The following is an 11,367-nucleotide window of genomic DNA, read 5'->3' on the forward strand; positions in this document are numbered from 1 at the left end:
CCTTCCTGCTAGATACACCTTAACACTTAATCAATAACTAATCTAATCTTCCTCAGAACACTACCCACCTGTGTGACCCTAGGCAAGTCACTTAACCACTATTGCCTAAAAAAAAAAGTCATCAGACCAGTGGGAAATAATGACTAGAAATCTTAGAATTAAAAGAAACTCATTGTTCATCTAGTCCAATCACTATCCAAAGCATGAACTCTATCAACAACATACTCCAACAACTAATCACCCATGACTCTTGAAGACTTCCAGCAAAGGGGAATGCAATATTTGCCAACAGGATCTATTTGTTTTACTTTTTTTTTTTAAACCCTTAACTTCTGTGTATTAGTTCCTTGATGGAAGATTGGTAAGGGTAGGCAATGGGGGTCAAGTGACTTGCCCAGGGTCACACAGCTGGGAAGTGTCTGAGGCTGGATTTGAACCTAGGACCTCCTGACTCTAGGCCCAACAGGACCTATTTGAATTTCATTCTGTTGTAACTGTTGGGAAGTTTTCCCTTATATTAAGCTAAAAAGTTTCTCTCTTGTTAACTTCTCTAGGTCTTAGGCCTACCCTTATAGGCCAAGCAAAACAAACTTCAAATCATAGGATTTTGAATTTGGACTCAGAACAAATCTTTGGAGGCCATCTAGTCCAATTTTCTTATGTTTCAGATAAAGAAACTGAGGCCCAGAGAGGTTATAATGATTTGCTCAAGATCATACAGGTTGTGACAGCCAGAATTTGCCTTTAGGACCTATGACTCCAAATCTAACATTCTTTCCATTGTACTATTCTCCCCTCAAAAAAAAAATAGCAGTAGGATATCTTATCCTTATCCAGGGAAGTGCTAGCCTTCCCTTTTTTCAAATCAATCTTTGGAATATTCAGATACTATTATATTTGACCCCATTTCCAGATCTACTTTCTTGTAATGGTTAGGACCTTGAACTTGGAGTCAAGAACATCTCAGCTTTAAGCTCACCTCAAAGTATAACTATCCAATTGGAACTAGGAAAGTCTTTTGACTTCTCCATTCCTCATTTTTATTTTCTAGAAAATCAGGGGATTGGTCTTATGACCTCTAAGAACTTTTCCAGATTTAAGTCTATGATCCTATAATCTTAAACATTTCTGGTTTCTTGGCTTGGTCCTTATATGGCATGGTTTCAATCCCCTTGCCATCATGAGTCACCATCCTATGTCTCTTCTAAAATGGGATTGACAGTACCCTAAATGTGTTAGGACTAGGACAGAGTGCAATGGGGCTATCGTCTCCCTTACACTGGGCACTATATTTCTTTGAATGCTGCCCAAGATGGCATTCATTTTGGGGAGCTGCTATAAGTCATCAGTGATTCATAAGGAGCTTGTAGTTTATAGAAATACTTAGATTACTTTTTCATGAATTGCTATCCATCAAATCTCCCCAACCGTGTATTAATACAATTCTTATTTTTTTTTAAACTGATGCAGATCAATGACACATGTAAAATCCAGTGGAATTGCTCATTGGCTATGGGAGGGGGGTGGGAGGAGGAGAGGGAAAGAACATGAATCATGTAACCATGGGAAAATATTCTAAATTAATTAATTAAATAAAAATTTCAAGACCAAAAAAATAAAAATAAAAAATAAATAAACATGGAATTGCATCAGAGCCAGGAAAAACTGGAAAAAACAAACAAACTGATGCAGAGTCTTATATTTATCCATTTGCAATTTGGTCTTCTTGCCTCATTTTAATCCTTTTGGAATCTAACTGTCATCTACCTCCTCTCTCAGCTTCTGGTTATGTAAATTTTATTCTTAGGCTTCTAAGCTTTCATTCAGGCCAATAATTATTGTTGTTTGTTCTTCACTTTTTTAAAAGGACCAATGACATTACCAATAGTTTGACTTTCAAGTAAATTGAATTTAAGTGAGGCAAAGATGCACAAAGTTATCAGCTTCATCCTCCCTTCCAAAGTCATTGAAGTCCAATGGCAAGAGAAAATTCAGGATGACTGATGATGGCCTGGGATGCATCTTGATGCCTGACGAAGCTCTAATTACTCCATGACTTCAGCTGCCTTCATGGCACTGGAACAAATTGTTCTCATCTGCCTATTCTTCTGGAGAAAATCTTCACAAGTTTGGAGTAGACACCCTGCCCCCCACCCCATTCACCTATGAGTTTGAGGCCCTTCAGTTACTCTCAACCCGATTTAGCCTAGACCATTTACCAGTGTGTAGCCACTACATATGTTTCTTGGGGCCACAGATGAGAGTTGGGTGAGTGATGGACCCCAAAAATGGATGAACAGCCCTGAAAAGAGCTCAGCAAGCTCTCATAAAAGAGGTACTAACCCTCCCTAAATATGTCATACATTCCTTATGCAAATGATTAAAATAATAAAAAAATAATAATAAATTAAAATAATAAATAATGAAATAATAAAGGCCTTCCACTAAAGACTCTTTCCCCACCTAACCAGACCAATCTGAAATCCATCTAAATATACTATCATAATAATAACAACTATCATTTTATAGCCCTTTAAGGTTTGCAAAGTGCTTTACAAATATAATCTCATTTTATCCTTACAGCAACCCTGGAGGTAGATATAGTACTGTTGTAATATAATTTGGAGGTAGAAAAGGGAAAAGGCATTTCTTAAGAGCCTGCCATGTGCCAGACATTGAGCTAAGTGATTCACAAATATTATCTCATTTGATTTTACAGACAAGAAAATTGAGGAAGACCATGATTAAGTCACTTATCCAAGGTCACACAGCTCAAGTGAGTGACTGTGAGAGGATTTGAACTCGGAACCTGATTCTAGGTCCACTGCTCTATTTAGTGGCTCACTGAGGTGCCTTATATAGTCCAAATCTCTCTATCTTTCCACAAGGATATTACAAGAGTATTTTTTTAAATGGCTTAATGAGTTACAGATAAACTATTTCCATGGATTTGAAATGTTGTCAAAAAAAGGAATGAGGTTAATTTGGTATGACTGGTTCTTAATGAACTCATGCTGGTTTTTAGTGATCAACTCCTCCCTTTTTAAGTGTTTACAAATCATCCCTAATAGTGTATCTCTGAGATCTCTGAGGAAAGGGCTCATGGGACATGGACGTGCAGAATTCCAGAATTCAGCAGAGTGCCAGCAGATGCTTAATTTGCTTGTCAATTGATCTCCTCTGGAATTTACCAGGAATCCATTCAAAGTGTACTGGTTGAAGCCCAATTTACATAGGAAGGAGATAAAGAAATCTGTAATCACATAACTCCTTAGATTGAATCTGGGTCAGAATCTGAAGAGTCAGGCCAAACTGGAAGATACAAGAGAAGTTCAGAGCCTCAGTAGGAGGAACCAGGATAGTCATCCAGGCTGCCAAGTTAAGTTTGGTGGGTACAGGAAGAAAGAAGGTAAAGTAGTACATAAGCTTGGTGGAGGTCAAGAAATACAAGTCAGTATCTAGAGACTAGCTAGGAACAAGGATTCAGACAGAGGCAGAATCTAAGAATAAAAATGAAAGTTTGGGGGTCAAATCAGCTAGAAGAAAATAGGCAGAGAATGAATTAGTCTAGTAGAAGGATAAGACCCAAAGAAATATAAAAATAACAACAAAAAGTTGAAATCTTGCACCCAAAAATTCATTCCCAAGAGTCCCATCTTCAGTGGGATTTGAGTATGTTCTCATCTGAAGGATAAAAAGTCAGAAAGGTAAGAATAGTAGAAAGAAGACAGAGCTTCTGGATAAAATGAACACAAGGAAAGCTGAGTCAATTTGGAAAATGGTCATGCCACTGGAGAAATGAAATTCCAGAGTCCCATTAAGAGCTACAGGAGCATCACAACCAGTGAATACTGAATCAAGATAGCTACAGGGGGGGGGGCAGCCGGGTAGCTCAGTGGATTGAGAACCAGGCCTAGAGATGGGAGGTCCTAGGTTCAAATCTGACCTCAGACACTTCCCAGCTTGTGACCCTGGGCAAGTCACTTGACCCCCATTGCCTACCCTTATCACTCTTCTGCCTTGGAGCCAATACACAGTATTGATTCTAAGATGGAAGATAAAGGCTGGAAAAAAAAAGATAGCCACATGACCATATGAAGAGAAGGAAGGCAGACTCAGGGGAATACTGGTGCCAATAGAAATTCAAGAAGATGACAAGAAGAAATTCAGGGAAAAGACACTTTCTTTCAAATTCATTGTGGGTAGAAGTCAAGTCATTGGACTGGATAAAAATTCATTGAAGTGAAAATTTTTTTTACTGGAAAATAAATGGGTTAAATTTTGCTACAAAAATAAAATCGATCAGGTGGAAGCTGGGGAGAAATAATATGGGAATGGGTAGAGGATAGAAAGACCTGTGGTCTTATGGTCCATTAGGTCATGAAGAGTTGTACATATCTAAATGGCTGAACAACAACAATAAAGAGATCTGCTTCTCTTAGTTAATATCCCAATAGATTTTACTCACATTGTTTGCCTTATTTGCACTGCACTTGATACTTTCCACTATCCAAGACTCTGTTTGACCATAAAAGCCCCCAGCAATATGGTATCAGCCTTTGGTCATTTCTAAAGGATAGCCCCTCTTTAAGCCTACAGTGTCACTATATTAAATATCCAAAGAGGGAGTGCAGTAACTGAATTGCCCACCAGATGTCACTCTTTTTGAGCCATCATATCAACCAGGTCTTTTAATAACTAACTGTGAGATGCTTAAGCATTCTCTCCAACCAGGCTGAAATACCCCCAGTGTCCACCAGAGGACACTCTGCCTTGAAATAGGTAACTGGAATAGGTAGGGGATTAGAACACAGGTACAGCTGAATTGGGGAGGTAACAAACTATCACACACTTAGCTGGGGAAATAACAAAATAACTAAAAACAAACACAGCTAGGGAAAACAGTAACTTAACAGTGCATTCTTGTAGTTTGGGAAGGAGAAATCAAGGAAGCTTTTTAAAAAAGGTTTAATAAAGGACCAGGGACAGGAGGTGGAGGTAAGAGGAAATAACTGCCCCTAAAGACTATTGGCAAAACAGGGACAGGAGGAATAGATATGTCTACACTATTGTCAAACCTACAGCAGATAAACTGGGGCAACGGCTGGCTGGTCAAGGGGAAATGACTATCTCACTAAGATGTCCTTTGGCTGTTGTTCAGATGTATCTTCTTGTCCTAGGAACACAGGTAAACAGCAAGATAAATCCACTGGGGAAGTCAGAGAGATGGAGGTATCTATGTCCACCATACAAGGTGAAACTCCTATCTCAACCTGCAACTTCTAGATCTTGCTAGATGATCTTATAAATACTTCCCAAGGCACAAAGATACCCCAACTCCACAGGTTCTCCAGTCAGTCGCTAAAATCCAACTCTCCAAAAGCCAACTGCCATTTTAGAGTCTCTGCATAAGTCCCCTCTGTCAGCACTGCAGGTTTGGAATGTTCAGCTCCTACCACCTTTATTTGGCAAAGTCTGCTCTATACTAAGTTAAATCCTACATTTTCCCTACAACAGCCTGAACATGCTAAACCTGCTCCTTCCAGTCCCGGGCTCAGCAGTTCCCTGTTTCTGAATTTGGAGACTTCAAAAATGGCTGCCTCAACCTGCAGCTTCCCTATACACCTAGGACTTCCTCCTCCTAGATAAGCCTACCATCTTTATAGGCTGTTCACCAGGAAATATCCCTCTGCAAGGTGTGCCCCTCTTCCTTCCTCTTGGAGGCTCCATTTTGCAGAGGGATCTAAACTGGTCAGCCATTCTTCTCCTCTCAACCCCATTCTTGATTTTACACTCTTCAAAATTATTTTTCTGCCTGGGAAACTTTTACCCCCTTCTCAATCCACTTTTCCAACTCCCTTTTAAGTTCCTGTTCTCGTTCCCCCTTTAGAATATAATCAATCAATAATCCAGCATCAATAAACATTTAATAAGAACCTACCATGTGCTAAGCACTGTGCTCCCAGGATACAAGCTCCTTGAGGGCTTTCTTTTTGCTTTGTATTGTTAAACTCTGGACCTGGTGCTTTAAAAAGCACTTCTTAAATGCTTGTTCCCTTCTTTCCTTCACCAACAAGCCCATGTGGAAAGTAACTGGTTAACCCCTTACTGACCTGGCATGAATTTAAGGAATGAAATATTACTTAAAATATTTTTTAAAATGAAAACTACTATCCAAACCTAGATTAGAGCCTCTAATCTTATTGAGGGTTCCTCTCTCTCTGTGTGTATCTCTGTGTTATCATGGAGTATTCTATGATCCCATAGTTTATTGTACATAAAGGGAAAAAGAAATCAGACCAAACACTTCCAAGTGGTCCCCAGTCACTCCTGGACCTCTTCTGGAAATATGAAAGGCAAAGATATAGGGAGGGAGAGGGGAAATGCCATTTTATCATGATATTAACATCTGCTCCCATTTGAAAGTGGAGGAAAAATCATTCTACTGGGCTGGGATCATCAGGAACTGCTCTAGTTTTCTTTCTCTCCAGTAATTATTTGGATGTAGGGGGAGATATGAAAAGGTTGGCAATAATAGAAGAGTAAGGCAGATTCATAGAGCCCAAAATGAATGGAAGGAAACTCATAGTTCAGTACAGATATGGTTGAAGTAAAGATTAAGGGTTTTTATCTAGTAAGAACAATGCTTAAGAATTTAGATAAAATATAAAGGAATTACCTCCAGGCAATTTTAGCAAATTACTTTTTCCCAGTTACTATAGCTGCCAGCCATAAATTAATATGATTGTTGTGCTGATTTTATCTTTGTACTTTTATTGCTGTATGGAGGCTGAGCATTTATGTGGATCAAAATACAACAAATTTACTGTTGACAGATATGCATAATAAAGACAGGAATGTGAAAAGACCACTGACCTTGCCTCTCTCCTTTACCTTTTTTCCTGGCTCAAATTACTTTGCAACAAGACTCTGAGGATCTTGGGGGGTATATAATTAAGAGTGGAGAGAAAAGGTGCTGCAGTCTAAGTTAATGGAGTGGATAGTGTGCAGGACTGGAGTCAAATTCCACCTCTGATTCTTATTTCTTATGTTACCTTTACTTCATTGGTCCTCAGTTTCCTCCCTGTAAAATGAAGAGTCTAGACTCACTGTCTTCTAAGGTATCTTTTGTTTCTAAATCTGAAATCTATGAGCCTAGTTATCTATAACCAAAGGCTTTGATCTCAGACCTAGACACAGAGGCCAAGAGAAATTCCCTAATCTTAGCGTAGCATCCCTCTCTGTGTCTTTGGGTAGTTGTATATTATAGCCATGACTAAAGAGCTACCATCCTGCCCTAATTCAGGTGGGGTTTAGCCCCTAGACATCCAACTGAAGCCTGACTTGAGAAGCAGACCCAAGAGAAATGTTGCTACACCAAGGAGAAGCAGCTTCAGGAGAGAGGCTGCTCTACCTAGTAAGAAGCAGATCCAGTAAGTCCAGTTGAGCAACATGCTTTAGGTCACCATGTTCAGAGAGGAGTCAGCCTGTGAGCAAATGGATAGATAACATCATGAGAAAGTATCAATCTGTTGAATTAGAGGGTGAGTTGTCCCTGCATATATAGAGATAGAAATATATGTACCACATGATGGTCCCTTGTGCCATGTCCTCTGTAATATATGTGATTCTTAAGCATGCTCACTCTCTCCACTGTTGGTGTATATATTTGTGGGACAGTGCACCCTTTGTTTTTGGAGGAAGTGTCCTATTGCAAAATATGTCTTCTTTAAATTAGTATTGATCTCTAGAGTGAAAAAAAAAGTCATTGGTGGAGTCCCATGTGCTATCATTTTGAGTGGATGTGGACCCACAAAGAACCTGGATCCTGGAGCAGCTATCCTTTATCCCCTAATTTTGAAAGAGAGGAGGAGGAGGAGAAGGAGGAGGGAAAAGGAGGAGGATGGAGAAGGAAGATGAAATGATGATGATCTGGGGGGTATTAGTGGACTACAAGTTGAATATGAATTTTTAAAAACCCTAATGCAATCTGAATCCACATTAATAGACATACAGCCTAGAACTAGATAGTTCTATTTATATCCCTACCCCATCCCCACCCAATCATTTCACACCCAGAGTCCTATTCAGTTCTGAATGCCATCTTTTCAAAAGGACATTGAAAAACTGCAGAACATTCAGTGAAGAGCAATCATGGTGGTGAAAGCCTTTGCTATCATATTACATGAGTATTATTTGAAGTACCTGGAGATGTTTAGGTTGGAAAAGAGAATGCTCAGCATGAACATGCTAACGCTTCAAGTATTTGAAGGATTTTTCCATGAGCACAAATGCAAGCAATGATAGAAATGACAAAGCATGAATATTTAAGCTTAATGTAAAGAAAAACCATTTGAAATGTCTAAGATGAGCTATCATAAAAGGTTAGTGGGTTCTTCCTCACTTCAAGCAATGTCTGGATAACCACACAGGCATTTTGTTGAAAGGATTCAGTCAATGGCCTCTGATCCTTTCCAACTAGCAGATTCTGCAATGCAGACAGAATGTACAAAAGGTGCTTTTGGACTACTGGCCATCTTCTCCCATTACATTAACCACAAAATGAGTCAAGAAGTCAAACTGAGACAGTTTCTCTGCATAGGATTAATCTGATTCTTTCTAAAATTGATCTGTTGCTTTAGTAGCTTTCAATGGGGCACACTTAAAGTGAAACTGAGGGGCATTTGTGTCTCCAAGAAATGCCACAGGAAGATTTGCCCAGCTGGGTGAATCATCAAAGACATGCAGCTCTTTCACTAAAAAAATGAATATAAATTCCTTGAGGGCATGTTTTATTTCATTTCTTACCTTTGTATTCTCAGTGCCTTGTATGTGCTTTATAAATGGGTTGCAGAATACTGATTAAAGAAGGTAAAAATCTTGACTGTTGTGTGAGATAGAGATCAGAACACTGAATTTGGTGAAGAAAGACCTGGATTCAAATCTTGACTTTGTGGCGTACTAGTGTAATAGGTATAGGCTTTAAAAGTATAAAGGCAGATTTTTTGCAATTATATTAGGGGAAGCCTTTGCTGGAAGTCATGGACATTCTGAATGGAATGCAAGGGGAGAGAGGAGAAAGCTAAGCAACAAACATTGCTGTTTTATGAGGGGTTTGGAGCAGATGTGCAATCAGCAGTCCTTATTTGACCTGGGATCTTGGAGATTAATGAAGGTTGTAAAGGCTGAAGACATCATCCTGCAAGTCAACTCTGAGTAGGGAAGAGGCCTGTGTTCTGTTTGCAGGCATATTTCCCTACCTGGTTACTTTTGGATCATCTGCTATGGAGGAGTTGGTTCCTGGTATCCTGGATCAGTTGTGAGAAACCAAACCCAATCTCTCTTCCTCAGGTCCTTAGCCAAGCTGTCAAACCTGGCAGAAACTAGGTTGGCTAAGGAACTTACCCTTTTGACTCCAGTCCTGAGCAGTTAGACATAATTTCACCTCACCCCCTCTCCTATCCTCTCAAAAACAATTAAACCGTTTCCCCGTGTGTTTTCTTCGTACCTTAAAGTTCCCATCGTGTGTGTATTTATTTTACTCTGAGTTCATCCCTTGTCTAGATGGAGCAGGGTGATAGTTAGGCCTAACTATCACTTCTGTCAACAGTCATTTCCCCTAACAGTTAAACCCAGTTTCCCTAACTCGTTAAGTCCCTACCTATTGTCCATTCCTGTCTCCTACTCACCCTTCTGAACCCACATATAATACTTAAGTTAACTCCCCTGGTTTTTCCCATAAGACTAGTTCTGTAACCTGGGGCAATCTCTGGAAGGGGTTACACTAGATAATTTCTACAACTAGCTCTAAATCTTATAATCAATTGGGGATTCTGGGGAGCAATGTGTTGACTGGAAAAAAGATACAGAACTATTAAATGGTCAGAAAAAAACACTCTTTAATCAAGGAAAGGGGTTCAGTGTAATAGCAGACCTCCACACAGAGCTGCACGCCAACACTCATGCAGAGTCTGAGATTGAACTCTGGGTGCTCTGGACACTGACCCCTGGGAGTGCCATCTCGCTAGATGATGACTCCAAGAACAAAAGAAACTGGGGGATCCAGGGGCAGGGAAAGATGATTGACATTACCAGTTATAAGGAAATGGGAGTGTTCAAACTATAATAATGGGATACAATTGGGGCTTGGGAAAGGAATCATAGCCAAAGGCTATGGCAGAGGGCAGAGATGGGCAACCTTTTCAGCTTGGTATATCAAAATTCACCAAAAAACTGAGCATAACTTGGGTGGTGTGCCACTTTGAGAAAAATGCAATATTTATAATTTAAATAACAAAAATGTATAATTGTAAATATATAACTGTATTTGATAAATCAAAATGGGTAAATTAATATAGGTAGAATTGTCATCTATAGTGCACAGTGTTTACACTACACTACAGCAAATGCTTCATCCTCTGCATATGGCCCCATCCTTCTCTGTATGCGGCTGGCTGAGGCCGTGTCATCAAAAATGGTTAGGTTTGCCATCACTGGGCTAGGGTATAAGGGAATGGGCTACCTACAATGGATACTAAAAGGGTGGTCCCTGCCCAGGTATGGGTCATTCCTGGGAAAGGGTCTCTGATACAATGGGGAAGACTACCTAAGACCAAAAGGGTACTTAGCATATGCCTAGTTCCACCTAACTGGGATTGTCATTTATCTTAGGGTCCATTATTCAGTCTGAAACTGCTAGTCTGAAGTTCCCTTCAGGGTGGATTCTCATGGGAACAGGGAACAAGAACAAGCTTTGCGGTCTCCAACTTACAAGCTAGTCCTAAGACTTGGGGTTCATCAGATCTTACTAGGCTACGAGTTTGGGGTGTCTAGATTCCATGTCGATAATGTGAACCTTGTGTCTGAGGATGGAGAACAGAGGCCAAAGTCAGAAATGTGCTTCTCAAGTCATTTTTGTTAAGCTGCTATTCCACAGACTTGTTAAAAGCCCATTTTTTCCATCCTTTTCTTACATTTTTAGAGTTAGCAGGGGAGTACAATGCAAGGCATGTTCATATTCTAGGACATGGGTTCCATCACATTATTCAAATGATATTCTCAATGTGACCATCTGCCTTCACCAATTACAGGAAACAGTACCGCTGACTATGGAAAGCAGCAGACACTGTGGTACTGCAGTCTTCTTTCTGAGCGTGGGGATAAGTCACAAGCTTTCCTTTTCTGAAAGCAGAGACATCCAAATGACTTCCTAGCAAAGAAGGTAGAAGTAAGTAAAGCAGGTGCAACCTGAGAATTTTGCACCTGTTTTCTGATGGCAAGTTATGCCTCCTGGGAAGTGATTAAAAATAATTCACGGAGGAAACGGTTCTCGAAAAGCCAAGCTGATGTGCCAAGTGAGACCTGGTT

At 39.9% G+C, this 11,367-nt stretch overlaps 1 pseudogene; it reads right to left on the minus strand.

Moving 5' to 3' along the window:
- Nucleotides 1-799: 799 nt before the first annotated feature.
- On the minus strand, nucleotides 800-871 carry LOC123250823 (annotated as a pseudogene).
- Between the last annotated feature and the right edge of the window lie 10,496 nt (nucleotides 872-11,367).

The sequence above is a fragment of the Gracilinanus agilis genome, chromosome 5 (assembly GCF_016433145.1).
Source record: "Gracilinanus agilis isolate LMUSP501 chromosome 5, AgileGrace, whole genome shotgun sequence".
Lineage (NCBI taxonomy): Eukaryota > Metazoa > Chordata > Mammalia > Didelphimorphia > Didelphidae > Gracilinanus > Gracilinanus agilis.